Here is a 20328-nt window from a genome sequence, read left to right on the forward strand (position 1 = left end):
TGTTTTGCATCACTGGTGCCACCACCGCCACCGCCACCACCGCCCACCCACACAGAGGAGTACAAAGTTTACAGGAGCAGTGGTCTCCAAACCTCTAGCAACTCCCTTCGGGTGGAAGAACCCAAGTACAGAAACTCCTAAATGCTCAAGCTCCACAGCCCTTTAGCTTTTCAAGAAGCTCAGCTTTCCTCTGCCAAGATACCCCCTATATCTTTTAAGGGCCCAGCTCAGGATAGTTAAGTAAACTGCCACGTGATTTCCAAGTGTGCACACAACTCAAACCAGACAAAAGGGATCCTATTCATCGGAGTCCAGAGGGCTGCTTTAATAAATAGCGATCATCTACAACCGTGTGCAAGGATAGTCCGGGTTTACACCTACTATCCAGCACCATCATCAAAGACACTTCTCCCCCTTGAAGGCAGTAAGTTAGCATCATCTGTCTAGAAATCTATAAACAACGCGCCCCAGCCCCACAGACACACCCCCTCGTACCTCTTCTTGCTTCCTTCAATGTGGTGGCATCTCTCGTCTCATCAGGATTCCTTGCAATGTCTCTTAAAGTTTCTTTTCACCGTGCAAAATGCCTAAGGAGCAAAGTCCAAAATTCTTTTTCAGACGACAGTGCACAGAATGGCTGAGCCAGCCCTGGCCCTTTCTCTCATCTGTGTGCCGGGCTACCTGTCCTGTTCTACACACCAGCGTCCTTCAGTGGTTTGGGGAAGCATTTCTCTCTCCAGACTGGTCTTTAGTTCTAAGACAAGCTGCGGCAGCTTGACTGATGCTGGGGTCCAAGAGAAAATGAATTTGCCTTCATGGGGCTCCTTCTTCCAGGTTTGGAGAGAACAGGAGAAACTCCTTCCTGGCCCCACCACCACAATCTGCCCCCTTCTAGAATGGTGCGCTTACAGGCGGGACTTAGGAAGTCTCCTCCCAGGCAGGTCTGCCTGTTATTCTCTGCCCTCCAATGGGAATGCCTGGTTCAAATCCTGCTTCCATCATGGGCTAGTTCTGTGACCTTGGGCATATCACGTAACACTTCTAGACCCGCTGCTTTATTGACCGAGTTCTGAGGTTAGATGAACAAATGCATACAGAGCATTTAGCCTGGTGCAAAGAAGCTTTAGACAAGTGCTAGCTATTGTCCTTAATAATAATAGTGAACGACCCAGGGACACAAGTTTAAAGTAGATGGATAAGGTATACCTGGGTGAGAAACGGCCTTAGCATCTGCAAAGCTGTTATTTATGGCAAATCTGATCACATACTGAGTGTACTGTAAGGATGCATAGACTGAGTGAGGCCCGGAGGACCGAGTGCCCACCATCCAACTCCAACCTCTAAAAGGCCAAGCAGGAGCAAAGGTCCCACACCCAAGAGAACACACCATTACTTGAAGAGCACCCAGCCGAGAATTCAGTTTGTATGAACTATACGCCATGGGCACCATTGTATCTGCAGTTGAGAATACTGAGACTGAGATGGTGTAAGTGATTTATTCAAGGTCACCCAACCCGCAAGTGGCAGCACAGGGCTGCTATCTTCCAAGCCTGGAGTGGTAATGAGGAATGCCTAACACCACTTCCTGTGCTCCAAAAAAAGGTTTGTGTTATTGCCCAGGATTGAGGCAGAAATAAGCAGGACTCAGTGAAATGTTGACTTCAGAGAGGAAGGACTAGGGGCCCCCCAGGGAACAGGGTCAGGGGGCTGATGAGAACACTTTCTTGCACCTGTGAGCTCCAACAGAAACAGACTGTCACTGAGGAGCACAAGAGGGCAGCACAAGTGTCACCCACCTTCCACTCTGCCCCCCCCTCACAGAGCACTCCACTCTGCTACATACTCGCTCAATGAACCACGCTCCACTCTCCCACTGAGGGTACGTTGCTGAGGGCTGCATGTACCCCAACCACTGCCATTTTGCCTTGTTCTTCTTATGGTTATCAAGAGCTGTACTCCAAGGGACAGGTGGGCCTAAAGCAAAGAGACCAGCTCCAGGTAGAATTCAGCGATGGCACTCTGCTGAGGGTCCAGTCTGCTGCTACAGGCAAGAGGAAGGATAAGCATGACACCTTTGGAGGACTTTTGGGCACCTAGGAGTCAAAGTGTCGAACTCTCCCACGATATTCTAGTGTGCACTTTCTGTGCTGAATTAAGCCAGGAGAGCCTCTTAGCCGGGCCCTCAGCAGGCCCCCCGTGCTCCCACAGCCCCAGAACTCCTCCACATAAGCAAGCCCAGGGCCAGTTTTCTCTTCCACTCAGGTGGCCTTTTACAGCTTAGTCAAGCAGAGGAGGTCTCCATGTGCTCTACAAGTTCCTTTGGGCCAGGCCACGTCCCCACCAGCCCACTTCTCTGAAGCTGGAAGCAAGGAATGTTTTCTACTTTAATGGCCACCATTCAATGTTTCATGGACCAAAACTAAGGCCAGATCACTTTATAATCATTCTTCTGACTCCTGCATAATTGATGTCCCTTATGCACTTTTCATGATCTAATTTATCTACCTCCTAAAATATTTTGTAAAACCTGAGTCCCATCTGTAATGATCTATGTCCCATTACAAAGTCCACTGCCGCATCCATGGACAGAAATTTAGCCGCATTAGGTGGAGGCACGACTTTCTCCAGCAGGGATGAGGCGCCTGACTGCTTCGCTCAGGAAACACGCTGAGGGGATGGGAGGAGGCAGAGGGGCTCCCAGAGACACCAGCCTCGAGGAAGGGAGGCAGGAGTTGAAGGAGCAGAAGACTTTCTGGGCATAGCTACAGAGCACCAGCGTGGCCTTGAGAGGTAGCAACAACAGCAAAAAAAAAAAAAGAAGAAGAAGAAGAAAAGAAAAATCACAAAAACAATAGTAACGGCTCCCGTCACTCTGTCAAGACTTTCAAGCACCAGGCATGTGCTAGCACCTGCCAGGCATGATCTCATTTATTCCTCACTCATGAGGTAGGGACTAGGAAAATTCCACTTCACAGATAAGAAAACTGAGGCTTAGCGAGATAAGTAACTTGTTCTAACCTCTGCTCCCTTCTATACCTCTAGGTGCATCTCATTCCTAACAATGTGCATGTTCCATGAACCTAGAAATCTTTCAGTTTCTATAACCAACCAGTAAGCCTTTTAGGGTCAGGTTGTCAGATTTTGTTTAAAAAAAAATAGACACTCAGTTAAATGTGAATTTCAAGAAAATCATAAATAATTCCTTGGTATAATTATGTCCCAAACATTGCATGTCATCTCCTATACAATATGTAGGGCCTACTTACACTAAAATATGATTTCTTGTGTATTTGAAATTCAAATATAACTGGGTATCTTGTGTTTCACCTGGCAACACTCAGTGTGTGGCCAGGCCTGTGCAGGGCTCTTTGGGGTTAGCAGAGACCGCCCTTAGAGGACCCAGGCCACCTGGAGAAAATAAGACGGACAGCTGGACAACAGACAAACATGGACATGGGTCACGGTCTGAACCAAATTTGCCTGGTGGAGAACAAAGGATTGCTGAGAGATGTATGAGAGCCTTGCCATGCAGCAGTCTTCTGTTGGAGTGGGTACTTGCACTGACCCCAGAGATGGGGTGGGAGAAGAGAAAGAACTAGAAGGAAAGAAAGCTGGCTCCACACTCAGCACTGGAGACCCATATTTCAGCTCCTAGGTGCAGCCAAAAGGCCCCAGGCTGGAGTCCATTGGCCAGAGCAACAAGCTCTAGAGGAGGACCGAGCTCACCCCAGCCCACAGGTGATACTGCCCAGAGCAGCCCGCCTGCTGTCTACTTCCCTGACCAAGTCTACACAACCGCCCACACTCATACCCCAGGCCTTGGCTTGCTCTGTCCCTCCTGCCCAGAAGCTGCCCATCCTCTCAAACCCTGCCTTCCTTGAGGATCCAGCTCAGCCTAAATTCTCTGGGAAGCTTCCTACATACCCACCAATCTCACCCCAGCTGGGCCAACCTTCAAACCCTTCTCTTGCACCAAACATTTGCCCATTTATGACTTACTAAGCACCTAAATAGAACCTGGAACATAGCTGGTGTTCATCAAGTGAACGGATGAGCGGGTAGATGAGGCAATGGGTGAATGAGCCGATGAATGGATGAGCTAATGAATAAGTGATAATTACTGTGGCTTTGTTCTACAATCCTTCTATGTGTGCAGGTCCCAGCAGAGGGAATGGAGAGCATACGGGAGGAGGGCAAGTAAAAAAAAAAATAAAAAAAAAAACCCTTGCACGCTGATGCATCTTGCCACAACCTGGCACCCAGCTGAGGCCCAGATTCAACAACTATTTGGAGAGGTGGAGTTAAATGGGGAGGAAGGAAACGTAGCAGGTACCACTACAAGATCCTGTGAACCACTGGCTATACTCTAGCTTCTAGTAACACCTTCTTGTAGGACTTAGGCAAGTCACAAACCACTGTTGGCTTCAGTTTCCTTAGCTGGGAACAGAGTGCAGACACGTTGCTCCAACTGTCCCTTGGCTTTGTTGCAGGGATTATGAGATCACCATGATATTAGTACCTCCCACCGTGCAAGGCACTCAGGAGGCCTGGAAGCTTGGCGGATTCGAGGCACTGGTCCTTAGCAAGTTTCTCTCCTCCTGGCAGCCTGCCACGTCCAGACTTGCCACTGCCCCTGACAGTGATAAACACCCCTCACGAGCCTAGCCACGGAGCACTGCTCACAGCCAGGCTTCTCCAAGTCCGGCCTGTGAGCAGAGGCCAAATAAAGATGGATATTCTCTTGTGCGCAGCAAACACAGTACCTCAGTCAGTCTCTTGGCACCTGAACCGCCTTCATTGTTCCAGCGTGGAATTCCACAGATACTAATAAACACTTCCATTACTTCTGAAGTTTTATTTATGGTTTTTGTTAAACCTTTACTCTGAAATTTGCCATTTTAAACACTCCCTGACTGAGTAAGATTTATACGGGTTCTTCACACAGAAGCTACCTGTAATGGACAGAGTCAAAATCAATTTATAGGGCCTCAAGAGCAGCTGACAACTCATTTTTATCGAGAAAAGGTTTTCTCAGGAAAAAGAGAGAAAACATTAAGATCCCAGAAACATCCGCTTCCCAAGATGCTGACCACACTGAGAGTGCCTCTCTGCACCTTCCTTAAAACTAGCTCAATCAAGCAGCACGAAACCAGAGTGCCCTTCGGACCAAGGAAGGAAGCAAGGATGCCAGCCTCCCGCAGAAGGGGCCCTGCCGCTCAGTGGCCCTGAAACGCTCAGGGAGGTCCGAGCTGCAACTGAACACACAAATTCAGTGGAAGCCAAGAGTGGGGAGGCGGCAAGGGTGGTGGGGAGTCAGCCATGTTGCACATTTATTCAATGTTCTAAATTCTCATCTGAAAAATTATGAGATTTCCCAGTTACAGGATCTAACCATTTGTTGGCATTGGGGGGCGAGGGGGTACTTTCTAGGGAATTGGGCCCTGGATTGCAGTCCTGTGCTTTATTGGTCCACATGGAGCCAAAAATGCCTAATCTACAAGCCTAGCCTGTTGGGCAAAGGAATTGAAACTGGCCTCCTTATGCTTATGCTACTGAAGTTCCAGAAAAGGGAAGTGTATTTGGCTCGTGGTGGCATCTCCTTGATGGCTCTCTTCTCCCATCTGTAGTAAAAGCTGGCAAGGCTTTTCTTACTCCTAAGATAGTTCCCTCCAACAGTATTTCTAAACATACATTGCACCTTCTTCACAGGCGTTGTCATTTTGACTTTTTTCCCTGTCTTCTGAAAGTGGAAGGGAAGCAGAAGTGGGACACTGAGGGCTCTGCTGCCCTCAGCTCTTGTGCGGAAAGCCGCTCCTCCTGGCTGAAGGACCTACCTTCTTGCCCATGATATTTCTGCAGGGGGAGATGCTCCCCCCTCCTGTTTAGGCCATGTGCCCAGAAACCTGGGCTGATCTTTCTGCAATACCGAACCCCTAGGCCACTGTAGAGTAACACGGGTTCACTGGACACAAAGATGGAATCAATAGGCAGAGTCTTTTATAGCCCTTATTTTTTTTATGTTAAAAATATATTTTTGTTGTTGTTGCATCGTCCCCTTTATTAAGAGTATCCTCCTTTGTCTCTTTTTTTTCCTTTGTCTCTTCTTAACAGTCTTTGTTTTAAAGTCTATTTTGTCCGATATAAGTATTGCTACTCCAGCTTTCTTTTGACTTTCCTTTGTGTGATACATGGCTCTCCATTCTCTCATTTTCAATCTGCAGGTGTTTTTAGATCTAAAATGAATCTCTTGTAGGCAGCATATAGATGGGTCTTGGGTTTTATTGATTTTATTTAAATTCAATTAATTAACATAACGTATTATTGGTTTCAGAGGTACAGGTCAGTTTTATAGCCTTTTTTTTTTAAAGATTTTATTTATTTATTCATCAGACAGAGAGAGAGAGAGGCAGAGACACAGGCAGAGGGAAAATCAGGCTCCATGCAGGGAGCCCAACGTGGGACTGGATCCCAGGACTCCAAGATCATGCCCTGAGCCAAAGGCAGACGCCCAACCACTGAGCCACCCAGGTGCCCCAGTTTTATAGCCTTTAGAGAAGAAAATGAAATCATTTCATCTTTGGACATTTCAATACTATTGGAATGACTCTTTCTTCCAAACAGTGAAAATAATGTTACAAAAGTATCTTTTTTATTATTTGTTTGCATCTCTCCCCCACACTCTGGTGTTTTCAAATGAAAAAAAAAAAAAAAAAAAACTATAGCACTTTCTGTACCAAAAACTGCTTAAAAGATTTTTTAAAAATAAAATAAAATAAAATTCCCATCTGAAAGGAGCTTCACCCATATTTTCCAGGCCTTGTCAGATAAATTAGGAAATTTCTTCCTTTGAAGATCAATGGTATAGAGATGACTTTGAACTCTTAATATCAGGCATTAGCAAGATAATGTTAGGTTTTATTAAGAATGAAAAGAATTTACCAATTTTCTTCTAACAATTCTCTCTGGACTCCACAAGGCAGATAATCACTAGATAATTTGTTCAGTGACTCTTCTAGTTCATTCAAATCCACTGAATTGTTTAGTGGGTGAAGAGGGGGTTGAGAATAAGTCCTTAAGAAACCAGTTACCAAACTGCTGGACCCTGCAGCCTGGCAAGAACACACAGCTCTGGAAAAAGCCAGCATACCAAAGAGTCTGGATCTATTAGTCTGTTCAGACTGTTCAGACTGTCATAACAGAATACCACAGACAGGGTGGCTGAACCAACAGACATTTATTTCTCCCAGTTCTGGAGGCTAGAAGGCCAAAATCAAGGTTCTAGCCAACTGGGTCTCTTGGTGAAAACTCTCCTCCCGGCTTGCTGATGGCCTCCTTCTCACTGGGTGCTCACATGACCTATTCTCAGGGCGCGTACACAGAGAGACAGTGCATGAGCTTTCTGGTGTCACTTGTATGAGACACTGACCTTATTAGACAGGTCCTCACCCTCATGACCTCATCTAACCTCAGTTACTTTTTTGGAGGTCGCATCTCTAAATACAGCCATGATGGACGCTAGGGCCCCAAAACAGGAATTTGGGGGGGGGATGCAAACACTCAGTTCACAACACTGGGTTCACCACAACTTGGTTGTCTCCCATTCAAAAACTCCAGGCCCCACTTCCAGGTGCCCTCAGGTGATGGAGAACTTCTCCATACCTGGTCTTTAGAGGGTTGATAAGTGCAATAATTAAGGAACTTGGAATCAGGGGACACTTGCGTGGCTCAGTGGTTGAGCGTCTGCCTTCCGTCTCAGGTCATGATCCCAGAGTCCTGGGATCAAGTCCCCACAGGGAGCCTGCTTCTCCCTCTGCCTGTGTCTCTGCCTGTCTCTGTGTCTCTCATGAATAAATAAATAAATTTTTAAAAAACAATAGAAAGAACTTGGAATCAGACAGATGTATGTACATTCTACTCTGACCTATTAAAGGTGTATCATCTTGGGTCATTCATTTAACCCCCTGACCCTCAGATTCCTCTTCTGTACAGTGGGGAAACTAATAGCTTCTACCTCACTAGGTTGTGGTGGAGACAGAGAGGGATGCTGGAAGTGCCTAATGGAATACCTGGTACTTCAAACTCAGGAACACGCCAGCCTCTAACACCCCCCTGGGTGGTCTCACCCCTTCTCATGGCCTTAATACCATCGAAAGGCCAACGGCCCCTATATATCCACATCTCCAGCCCCAAGCCCTCTCCAAAACTCCAGATAAGGAAAGTCAGCTACCCCCCAACACACACATCTCCATGCAGACAGCAAAGAGATAGCTCGGGCTCATTAAGTCTACACGGGCGGGCTCTGATCCACCCGAAGCTTGGCCAGGCCCAGCTGCCGAGCTGAAACCGTGGGACATCTTAGACTCCCCCATCTCCCACATGCATACTTAGCCTGTTAAGAAATCTATGTCCTGGACTGAACCACTATTCACCACCTCTACGACACGTCTCCAGCCCAGCCCACCATCACCTCTCACCTGGAGGCCATAGCAGCCTCCCAACTGGCCTCTCTGCCTCCAGCCTTGCTCCTAAAATGGTCAGGTTTACACAGAGCACACAGAATGCTATTTTTAAAACAGAAGTCAGATCACCGTCTCTCTTCCATTCCAAATCTTCCAGAGGCCCCCACATTGCTGAGGGTGGAGCTCTGTGGCTCTTTGACCTTGTCTCCTACCACTGCCTCCTTGCTCACCCTGCTGCAGCCACACAGGCCTCCAGCTGCTCCTTGAGGATACCAGGCACACTCCTGCATCAGGTCCTTATGTACCTGATATTTGCTCGGCCTGAAATGCTCTTCCCCCAAGTATTCATCTGGCTAATTCCTTAAATCCACCTCAAAATGCTCAAATGTCATCCTATCCAGGAGGCCTACTCTGTTACCCTGGTCAAAAGTGCAATCTCCACCCAAACACACAGAGACACCCCCTGGTGGTCCCATTCCTCTACGTGGTGCTCCTCATTCTTTTCCCCTTACACTGAGCTCTTCCTAACATACCATATACATTACTTATGTGTTACATCTATTTGTTTACTATCTTCTCCTGCTAGACTATAACCTCACAAGAGAGTGATATTCACCTGTTTACAGCTGCATACCTAGCCCCTAGCAGAGTGTATAGCATGTAGTAGTCACTCAGGAAATGTGTCAGACAAAGGAAGGCTCATATACATTTCTTCCACAATTAACCACAAAGCATCTTCAAACAGCATTAGGGTCTCACCCCTTCCAGCTACTTTCTCAGGACTCCCTTCTATAGAACCCCTTGGCAAATAGCCCCTGTCTCTCTGTCTACACATCTATGTTTTGGATTGACCCCTCCGTGAAGCCTTGCCCATTCCCTTTCCTCTCTACCTGTGGAAATGCAATTTGTCCTCCAAGCGCCATCCTCCCTCCCCCTCCCCAGAGGAGCCTTGGCATCCGATGGGGGGGGGGGGGCTGCCCTTCTCATCCATCCCCTTCTTCCACCTATTCTCCCATCCTACTGAGCATCAGCATGGGTGGTGGTCTGTTCCATACTCCCTGCTGCTCTGTGAGACCTTTAATGTCAGAACCGTGTTTGCTCCCCTCAATCCCACCTACCAGGCCAAGCACACCTGAGCCGTTCCTAAAAAACTAAAGAGTGAACTAGTATGCCTCTGCATCAGCTCGTAAATTAAAAAGTCAAGAGTAAACCCTCGTTTTGGAGAGTCAGCTAATTTGGCCCCTTGAGACAAGAGTGACAAGTAATGATATAATTACCTTCTTCCAGCCTGGCGCACAGCCCTGTCAACAGCCCCTGAAGGAATCTGCTGCCCGTCCTCGAGATGTGACTCTATAATGGAGTCAAGTACAGCCTCTCACCTCCTGCAGCTGCTGTGTAGCCCTGCCCTCCCTCAGCTCCCCTCGCCCAGGTGCCCCCCCACAAGACTGCTTCTCCAAACCCACTGAAAAGAAGCCTATATAGGACTCTGCTTATTTAGGAAAATAAAAATGATACATATGGCACAAACATGAGGGCCCCCACAGTCCCACACACCAGTTTGACTTGATTTTACTCTTGAAGTAATGAGTTAGTTGTTCATTTCTTGTTCCAAAGAAGGAATGGGCATCCTCATGCATATGACCAAATATATCCACCAGCCCTCATTCTGTGGGAAACCAACTGACACACCACTCATGGCACCCCAGAGCTCATGAGCCCCCAAGGGCTGCTCATCCCTACATGTCCACATCCACATGGGAATCAACATATAACAACATCTGTGTTTCCAACACTCCACCTGCCTCTTGTCCCACCCCCAGCAAGGGATTGACAACACCAAGGCCAGGAGAGGAAGGTGAAGCTCTGTTTTAATCACATTTCCACTCCTTTTGCTCATTTTCCCAGAGGAGAATATAGTGGAAGTCATGGAAAGTCGAAGAAATAGGATTATGTTAAATTAGGTGTCCCTCCCCAAGTCAGCAGTGATCTCACGGCCCAAAGCAGCAATCAAAGTTTTATTTGCTCATAAACATTAATGGGACCAAACTTCAGGGAAAGGATTGAGAGAAGCCAAATGCCAGAGAGCAAGCAGTGCCATGAAACACGGGTGTGGGGCAGGATGGGGAAGGTCAGGGCTCTGGGGAAAGAGACCCCAAATTCTTCGTCCACAGAGGAACTGCCTTTGCCCACTTAGGGCAATGGATCTGGGTAGCTTTTCTAATGCCTTAGAATCCTATAAACATTTTTCTTGAGCAGGAAGAAAATGTTTAAAATAAAAAATGTGTTCTTTATGGCTCAACCTCTGCCAAGGAGCAGTGACTACAGAGCACACATCCTACCGTGAGCAGGCTCTTCTCATCCCAGACCACCTGACACCAGGGCAAGCACCCCTGTCTCACACATATGTCCTCCTACAATATTGCAGACCCCAATGTCAATTCTGCTTTATCAATAACAACCCAAGTGATTTTAGAAAAATGCATATAACTTCAGCCTCTGTTGTGTCACCACTAACACGGGGCACATCCCCTGTGCCTACCGGGGGCTGGAGGTTGTGTGGTTATTGAAAGTACACTATGATCCAAGCCAGGCCCTGTGCTACAAGTATTATATGCACACACTCATTTGATCCTTTCAACAGCCCTATGAGACAGGTACTACAATCCCCATTTTACAGATTTAGAACTGGGGCTCAGACAGCCTACACCTCTGGATCAAGGTCTTACAGCTGGACCATGGCAGAGCCAGAACTAGAACCTTGGTTCTGAGCCAAGAGTCTGTGCTTTTTAGGCCATACACTATGGGATCTGATCCCACACCATGTCAAACCCCAGCCTAGGCCAGTCGTTGCTTAAGCAAAACCTGCTCAATTGAATTGAAGCTTACTTCCTCAGAGTCACGTCTCCCAGCAGTAGCCCTTTGGAGGCCTCTTTGCCAGGCTGAGTTAGAAGCAGCCCAGGTCTGTTCTTCTTCCTCTGACAAGGAGGGGAGCCATGGGAGAGTAGAAGCTGTTTCTGACCTCTCCAGCCCTATATCCAGGTTTTAACTGAGAGAGAGGGAGAGCATATTTTCTTTCCCAATTTCTTTTCACGTTTGAATATTGGATTTCCACATGTGGATTTGTAGAAGCTCAGTTCCCCAGAGGAATTCCCGGAGAAGCCATCTGCCTGTGTGCTTCTGAGGCTCCTTGGCAAAGGGAAATGTAGGATGCTAATCAATCATCCGAGGGGGAGCTGCTCACTCTTTCCCTGGGAGCTGGGCAGGCACGTGCCCTTGAACATGGAGGCTGTATCACCAGAGAGGCAGAGATTCAGGCCCTGCAGATGCTCTGACCATTCCAGGGTCACCTCTGACTTAGGTCAAATCAACTCTGCCCTAGTCAGGGGCCAGGGCAGTAAAGAGCCAGGACAGAGGGCCAGGTAAGGCCTTAAACAAGCTGCCACTTTGTATCAGGAGTGCCAACAGGCTGCTGCTATGGCTGTGCCCAGACCAGAGCCTATCCCTGACACAGAGGGGGATGCAGATATAACACTGATGATACCCAAAAGAAGTCAAATCATGGAGCTCTCTCCCCAGGAGGTCGGCTCAGAAATATGACAGGTCAGTAAGGCCAGTACCACACTGGCCCTTAGATACGGCTGCCCCAGCTCCAGCAACATCTCTGTGGGCAGGAAAGCCAGGTCTGTATAAACCACAGCAGGCTACAGTTGGGTGGGCCTTCTAGATACAGTCTTCCCTTCCAGGATAGCCACTGGGTTCAATTTATCTCACTGGGAATGGAGGAAGCATTGGCAACAAAACAACATGACAGACAAACCAGCTTCCAAGTAGAGTCCTATTAACTAAACCTTGAAAAACCCCAGAGAGCATCTGGTCTACCATGTAGTCTTATCACTGGAGAAACCCAGTCTCTGAGAGAAACAAATACTTCTCAAGGACATACTACAAGCCTCCCAATCTAGGACACCATGCCAACACTCACCAGAATCAAGTCCTCTAAGGCTCCAGGTCAGTGGCACACACCTTGCACAGACACCAGGGAGAAGATAGGTGAAGATGGCCACCCCTCAGCCATTCCTGATCCTTCTCAAGGAAGCCCCAACCTCTCAAGTGGTTTCTCCTTCCTCTCTGCATCCCTCTTTCCTTCTCTCCAGGCTTCAGGGATTTCTATCACATGTTCAGGCTGCCCCTGGTGCCTTGACAAAAAGGTTTTCAAAACGAGAAGAACTTCCTTAAATATTTCATCACGATATGCAAAACAAGGCATTCAGAGCAGCCTGGGGCCTGTGCTGCTGCAGGGGAGAGAAGATTCAACAGATGGAATGTTTCTGCTCACATCCTGTCCTTCGTGGAGCTTCCTAGACCCAGGTGAGCTTCATTTGGCCATGCAGGTGAACATACAGACTGGCCATTGAGCCAGCTGCTCAGGCTGAACCAGGAAGGAACCGGCCTGCATGCTCAGGCTGGCAGGGGGCGCTTGCTGAAGTGTGCTGCCTGAACAGATGTGTCTATGCTCTGGCTCCCACAGGCCTACCCCAAGCTCAAGGGAGGCCACTGCAGGCCTGGTGACAAATGCCCTAATTTCCACAGTGGGAGGAAATCCAGAGCTTGTGAGTCCATAGCATAGTTGGCATGAGAATATGGAGTAATCAAGTACCCAAGATGTATATGTGAGTGGAAGAGCCTGGCACAGGGTTTTTGCAGGCTTTCTGTATCCAAAGAGATCTGTGGTCAAATATGTTTGGGAAACAGAGGGATAAAGAAAATTTAACAGATGTCTTTTACAGAAGGACTTCTCAGAGCCTGTGACATGCTGATGGTCATTAAGAATCTCCAAGAAGGGAGCATAGGATATATGGTGCTTTCCAGCTTCACTCAGAGGGCCACAGGCAGCTTTAACAGAGCATCTCCCAGGATTACACCCAACAGGATCTTCTGAACAGAGTGAAATGCTATCTAGGGGAAGCTCAGGAGAGATATATAGACATTCCTAGGAGCCAAGTCTCTACGAGGTCCTAGAAACATGTCCCCTCTTCTAGGAGGCCAAATTCCCCACCCAGAAACACCACTGGAAAGAGACATGCAATGCCGAAGCCTCCTATTCATGTGGACGTGGGACTCATGAATGTAGGTATGTCATGGGGGGACAGGGGCATCCTCTGGAGTCTTCTCTGGGGACTCAGGGAGGCTCCCAAGCACTGAAGATGCTGACACCCCCGGGTCCCTCCAGGTGCCACCCTGTGCACCTGTTTACTCCCTGCTCTCCTCCTACTCTGCCTACCAGTGCTTCTCCACCCCAACTGCTTTCCAAAGTGTGCCTGACACGGCTGTCTCTCAGATAAGCACACAAGTCTGCTTTGTAACCACAGAGAAACAAATCCATGCTATCAGATTAACAAACCAAGAAGCTTCAAAACTACCAGTGCCCATCCCTACCTCCAATGAAGACCAGACTGTGTTGAGTCCAGGACTCCTCATCCTCCTCATGAGCCCTCCTCCCTTCCATCTTTCTTATGGGTTGGTCTCAACCTTGTCTGTCCCCGGGTGGGGGGCACTTCATGTCCATCTCCCCCAGCTATGTCCCCTAGCTCAGCCCCAGCTCCTTCGCTCTGACCCAGAAGCCCACCACTGCCCTTGCTGGACAGCGTTTCCCTCCCAGATACACCCTCAGGTCAACCAGTCTTCCCACAAACAACCAGGAAAGCTCTGGAAACAGCTCCTGGAATCCAGTGCACACTCACAGAAGCCCAGACGTGACAGACTTTTCCCTGTCACCTGCTCTTCACCCAAGGACTGCATAGTCCAAGAGCACTTCCTTCATATGGAAACGTAGGCTCATAGGCTTGGGCCCCACACGGCTGCTCCACATGCTTTCTCCTTCTGGGCTGATGTGCCCCTTCACAGGCTTCTCCTCAACAGGCTGAAAAAAAGTAAAAATAACATTTTAATTCATGCACTTTGAGATTCCAAAAAATGTTTTCTAGAGGTTCAGAATGTCATCATCTTTGAAGTTCAGCTAAGCCAGCTGCCTCACTTCCCAGAGGAGCTGAGAGAGAGAACGCGCGCGCACGCAAAGGGGAGCCAGTTCTGGGAGGAGGGGTCTGCCGAGGCAAGTGTCTAAAAATACCAGATTTCGTTATTGTGAACGATGAACCATTCTCGTGTATGTGGTTCCTGGACACAGCTTCATGTCAGCTCTACAGCAAGGCTGGTTTAGAGAGAAAACTTACAAACCTGCCTTTACATAGGGGAAGCAAGACAACTATACACACCAGGGTCAGGAATCAGGTCTCCCCCTCCTCTCCCCGGCAAGCTTTGCTCACTGTGCACGTACACAACCACCCTCACCAAAGCCTGCCCTACCAGGGAAGGTCCAGGGATGATCGAGGTCCCAGGAAGCCTCTTGTTGCTCCAGATCACTGTGCTCCCATGGCCCCATGCTCTCCAAAAATGACACCCTTCACACAGACAACACAGCTGTCTGGTTCCTACCCGCCTCCCCGCACCAAAGGTCGTGGGCCTTAGCCATTGTGTCCCCAGCCTAGAGGCCTAGAATGGATGGACGGATGGGAAGGAGAGGGAGAAAGAGGTGGAGGGAGGGAGGGAGAGAGGGAGGGAGAGAATCCAAGTGGCCATAGCCTCACCTGGCCCACTTATTCCTCTTCTGCTCAGAGGGACATTGTAGGACTAAATGACCACAAGTCTTGTGACACTGCAACTTACCCAGACACCCCTGGGCCCCAGTCCCACAATTTCAATACCAGGTCCTCTTGCTCTTTCACAAACTCTGGGCTTCAGCCGCCTCTGAGGATGTCTCTAGTCTGAAACTCTGGAAATTGGCAGTGGTATCCAATACCACTCAAGCTATCTTCAGCAGAGAAGAATTCACGAAGCCTCAAAAGCATTCCACTGGGCTCCAAGGCTGGGACTCAGGGAAATTCCAGCACCGGACACTTGTGTCCACAGGCATGGCCTCCCTGTACCTCTCTTCAGTTCCTGGCAAGTGAGTGGCTCTGCCTTCCCAGAAGCCCACCTGTCTGCAAATCCACCCCGAGCACAGGGCTGTGAGGCAGGTCCCGGGATCCCGGTGGGACCCAGAGACACCTAGTTCCGTGGCTGGGGTGGGGGGGGGGGGCGGCGGGGCACAGAGTCTCCCCTCCTGCCCAGCCCCAGCTGAATGATCTCTGAGCGGTCTCATCTCAATCCCAGGTGGTTGTGCTGGGCAGTCCTCCCCTGGCCAGCCTGGCTGGGTTCCCTGACCTGGACAACCACAGATAACACGCACACACACGCACACACGCTATTCATCTCCCCCTGCCTGCATGTGCTGGCGCAGCCCCACTCGGGAGTAACAAGCCCAGGACAGAGACACAACGTGTGCCGAGTACCAGCGACCTGACAGCGGCCTGCCCACTTAGCCAGGAGAAAAAGAGCCCGCTGATGTCCTGTGGAGTTCCTCCGACCCCCACACCGCGAGGGCCTTCCCTCTCAGCACTGTCACAGCATGCCAGGGGAAAGCCAGAAGCACACATGGGAGAGAGGCAGGAGGGTGCCCAGCCACAAACCTGTGGCAGTCATGCAGAGGTCATGGGCCACCGGAGGGAGCGAGGGCTATGAGGGGCCAGGAAGATCTGGAGAAAGGAGTCCACGAAATGGGTTAACTTTGGAAAGGATGGTTTTGAGAAGCAGTCATGTCAGATGGAGCAGTGGCAGCGAGGGCGGGCAGGAGTGCGCAGGGGGCGGGGGGAGCTGCCTGAGTAGCCCTGCCGCAGGGTGTGGGTGACCTGGGCCCCCTGCTTCCCCCACCACTGCCCACTACATGCTCCACAGCTGGCACTTTCTCCTTCCCCCACAAGTATTTCCCTTTCTCAAAATGATGACTTTCCAGTACTTTCTGGAGGGGCTTTTAGTGGCTTTTGAAATACAAGCCTGTAACAGCAAATGTCACCTAGCCAATTTGCCAGAACATCCTACCTCCATAGAAATTTCTTCTAAAATGTCTTTCCTTCTTCCACCACAAATAGAGCCTTTGGAGCAAAGGGCCTTTTAATCAACAATTGTAAGAAGTTCTAAAAAGTCACTTTTAATAAGGCTGTCACTACAAGTCTACTTAGCTATTTTCTCTCTTCCCAAGGGACTACCCGGTGGTGGCAGGAAGCTGGCACCAGCGGAAGGTGGGTGGGTGGGAGAGGCCTTCATCCATCACCCAGCGACAGGCCCCTGGTGCCTGGGGGGCGGGGGGGTGCAGGGGGGGCTCTGAGGGCACAATCTGCAGCCCAGGGAAGTGCTGGCATGATTTATCACAGGCAGGATGTCACCTTCGCCCAGTCGCCCAGTCGGGTTTATCCGTTTGCTGGCTGCCCCTCCTCTCCCTGACCTCCAAATGCTTCAGTTCCTGGGACCCCAGGCCTGGTCTCTCCAACCTCCACACACAGGTGCCTCCTGTCACAGCTTCCCTCACCACCTCTGGGCTGAGAGCTCCCACATTTGTGTCCCCAGAACTCCCATATACCCAGCTGCTTCTCCTCAAACTCAGAATGTCCAAGATACAATGTGTGCACCTGTGCATGTTTCCTCCAGATAGGCTTTTCTCAGCCTTCTGGATCCCAGCAAAAGGCACCACCATCACTGGGGCTGAAGCCTTAGAACCACCTTGTTCTCCTCACCACCACAGCCCCTCCAAGTCCATCCACAAGGCTGACAGCTTTCCCACCAAACCACATCCAGGCTTCTCACCTAGCCCCATCCAGGCAGCAGCCCCTATCTCCCTGCACAGAGCCCTGGCGTCCAAACATGCTCCCCCCTTCCCCACCCTTCTGCCTCATCAAAACCCCAAATTCAGCCACCCATTAGCTCTCAGCTCAAAGTATCTCTCAAGGAAGCCTCCCTGCCCTATGAGCCAGCTCAGTCGTCAGTGGTCTGAACACCCGGTGTTGCCCCTTTGGGGCATGTATCCATTCAACCAACAGGGTAATGGTTTTGTTTTTATTGACTATCTAACTTTCCTGCTGGTTTTTGAGGCTGGGTTTATTTTGTTTGAGGCTGATCTCAGGGCCTTTCCCACCATAGGTTCTCAGTAAATACTGAAAGAATAAATCCATAATTCTGCAAATCCTAAGTAGGGGGTTGCCAGGAGCCAAGGAATCAAGAAGGAAAGAAAAAGGAGAGAGAATTTGGAACCCTCTCAAATGGGGTATGTTTCACCATAAAACCCATACAGCTGAGAAGTCTCATTATTCTCAAACACAGGATGCTGGGAGAGATGGAATATGGCATTTAAAAATAAGTTTATGGCAAATGGAACATAATTGAGGGGAATGAGAAGGTTTGCCATGCTCCAGGGAAATGTCTAGCTGCTCCTACCTCAGTTATGCCTGCTGGACTTCGGTCAGCCTTCACAGAGCTGAGGGAGGGCCCAGATGGATGCCTGGGCTACATGGGAGATGAGGTTGACCAAGCCGAGGGCTCTCACACGGCATTTCTTCTCTGCCTAGGGTCACCATCCTTCTAGCTGAGGCCTCTTCCTGTTTTTTTTAAGTTCTGAAAATAGGCTGCTCTTGCTGCAACTGTGATTCCTTTGGGGAACCATCCACCCTGCTCTCCATATGGTTCTGTGGGGCTGTCCATCATAGTGCCCCCAGCCCCAGGCTCTGGCCACAGAAGTGTGCCAAACTGAAATAATTACAGTATCACATCTCCCCAGACATAGTCATTGGTCCATGTGGACACTTGACGAGCAAGGCCAACCATTTCTGTGTCTATATGCTCACATATGGAGAAGCTTGCTTTTCTCTGACTTGCCAATCTAGAGTCATGTAAGCCTGGAGCTGCTAGCAGTCATCCTCCTCTTTCTGTATGAGGCAGCCTGCTAGCATTAAGAGAAAATGGGACCCAAACACGGATGAACAGGGTGAGCAGGGCCAAGAGGAGACAGTGAGAGAAAGGGCATTTTTTGTGTTGCTCAATCCAGCCTTGCCTGAAAGCAGACACCCCTGAATTTCTCAGCTACCTGAGTTAGTAAACATCCCCTTTGACTAGTGGGTTTGAGTCTAGATGAATAAAGCTCTTACCCTCAGAAGCCCCCAAGATTGACTCTTGTATCTATGCATGAACTTGACTCTTCCAACTCTACATCAAGTGTCTAAGATTACAGTCCGAGTGTAAGACCTGGCCATGCCGCAGTAATATAGAAGAGAAATCTCAGTGGTGTCCAGTCCCTATGCCTCACCCCAATCCCCAGAGATAAACCTCCCTCAGCAGGCCTTGTGTATCTGTACCCCAGAATCAGGAAACTCTGAACACAAGAGCTATAACATCCATTTCCTAGGCTCAGGAGCACTTTCTGGAGTTCCAGCTGTTCTTTCCTTCTAAATGGGGATAAATTCTCTGGATGTACACCACTCACTCCTTGCTGGGGGTGGGGGGCAGAAACCTGGCCTCTCTGGATGGGATAGAAATGTCCCTCTGAGCAGTGCTCCCACCAGTTCTATCTTCCTCATGATATACAGCCTAATGGAATTTGCTGGAATCCCCTTAACCAATATTGCTAACTCCTCTTTTATCTTCTGTTCTAAAAACCTGTCAAACTCATCATCTCTGCCCCACAAAACAAATTTATTTTTTTGAGTCATGTAGGAAAAAACTGAAGTTGAAATGCGGTGAGGGTAGAGGCTTTTGTATTGGTGTCAGGCGTCTGTGAAATCTAATGGAGCCATTCTTTGACAACATTATCTATGTTTGGCTAATTTGGTGGAGGAGACAATGTCCTCTATTGAGCAGGAAAAATAGAATGCGCAGTCCTAGAAAAGCAGAGAGTTGGCCCATCATGGATAATTTGCTTCCTCTATTCATCCCTCAGATAGGCACTCAATTACAGAGACGTTCCCAGGTAAATTTCCATTCATTCTTTTATCACCTCCACACATTCATTTTATCAATGAAATAGTCATTTTTAAAATAGCTTGAAGCAGAGATGCATGTCAGTAAACAAAAGGACAGGCTTCCTTATCACAGTATATTTTATCCTGATTATTTATTCTTCTACCCCTCAGAAAGCTCTGCGACTAATTCACTCTCTCGGTCCCCTCTAATGTTTTTCCTATTAATGCAGCCCAGACTGGCTCTCTGATGAACCACAGGAGTAAACCTTTCCTGAGCTCCATGTTCAGGGGCCTGGTCCCAGGGCTGAGGCTAGCTGGAAAGGAAGGAAACTGCCCCTGATCCTGAGGAAACTGATCAAATCAGAGGCAGGCAGCCCAGGCAATGAGATCACAAAACCCACAAGTGGTCTGCTAAGGGTGGCCATGTAGGACAGGGACTGGTGTCCTGATGGCAGCAGCAGGCATGGCTCACTGCCCAGAGGCCTGGTCACCTGAATCCCCCAGGACCACGAAGAGAACTTCTGCTCCTTCCAGAGTTAGCTCAGAGGATTTACTAAGCTCTTCCTTTGCACCAGGTCTGGGGCTGGCTACTGAAGGCGTGAGGATGCATCAGCCAAGATCCTGGCCCCCAAGAAGGTGTCATACACAAAGAAAACAAGGTGAGGGAGCATCACCTTTGCCACGAACCCTGGTTAAAACTGGAGCTCCAATCATGGAAGGTTTTTCTTCCAGGATGAAACACAACTTAAAAGATTTATGCCAAGAGGCTATAGTTCTGGAAAAACCTGTCAAACTCCGTTAGGAGCAGCACAGAGGAACGCACCAGAGTCAGAACACATCTCTGACATCAGGTGCCAGGAAAGTCAAGTGTGATGGTTAATTTTATGTGACTTGGCTAGACCACAGTACCCAGATATTTGGTTAAACACTATCCTATGGGTTTCTATGAAGGTATTTTTTTTTTTTTTAGATGAGATGAACATTGAAAC

At 49.0% G+C, this 20328-nt stretch overlaps 1 long non-coding RNA gene across 1 annotated transcript in view; it reads right to left on the reverse strand.

The window, feature by feature from the left end:
* Positions 1-493: 493 nt before the first annotated feature.
* Positions 494-20328, reverse strand: part of LOC140641342 (uncharacterized) — a 91311-nt gene continuing 71476 nt past the window's right edge. The window contains exons 4-5 of the long non-coding RNA XR_012037875.1: positions 14201-14379; positions 494-587 (exon numbers count right to left, since the gene is read on the reverse strand). This is a non-coding gene — a long non-coding RNA (uncharacterized lncRNA). The remainder of the gene's footprint in view (positions 588-14200; positions 14380-20328) is intronic.

Source organism: Canis lupus, chromosome 10 (assembly GCF_048164855.1).
Source record: "Canis lupus baileyi chromosome 10, mCanLup2.hap1, whole genome shotgun sequence".
Lineage (NCBI taxonomy): Eukaryota > Metazoa > Chordata > Mammalia > Carnivora > Canidae > Canis > Canis lupus.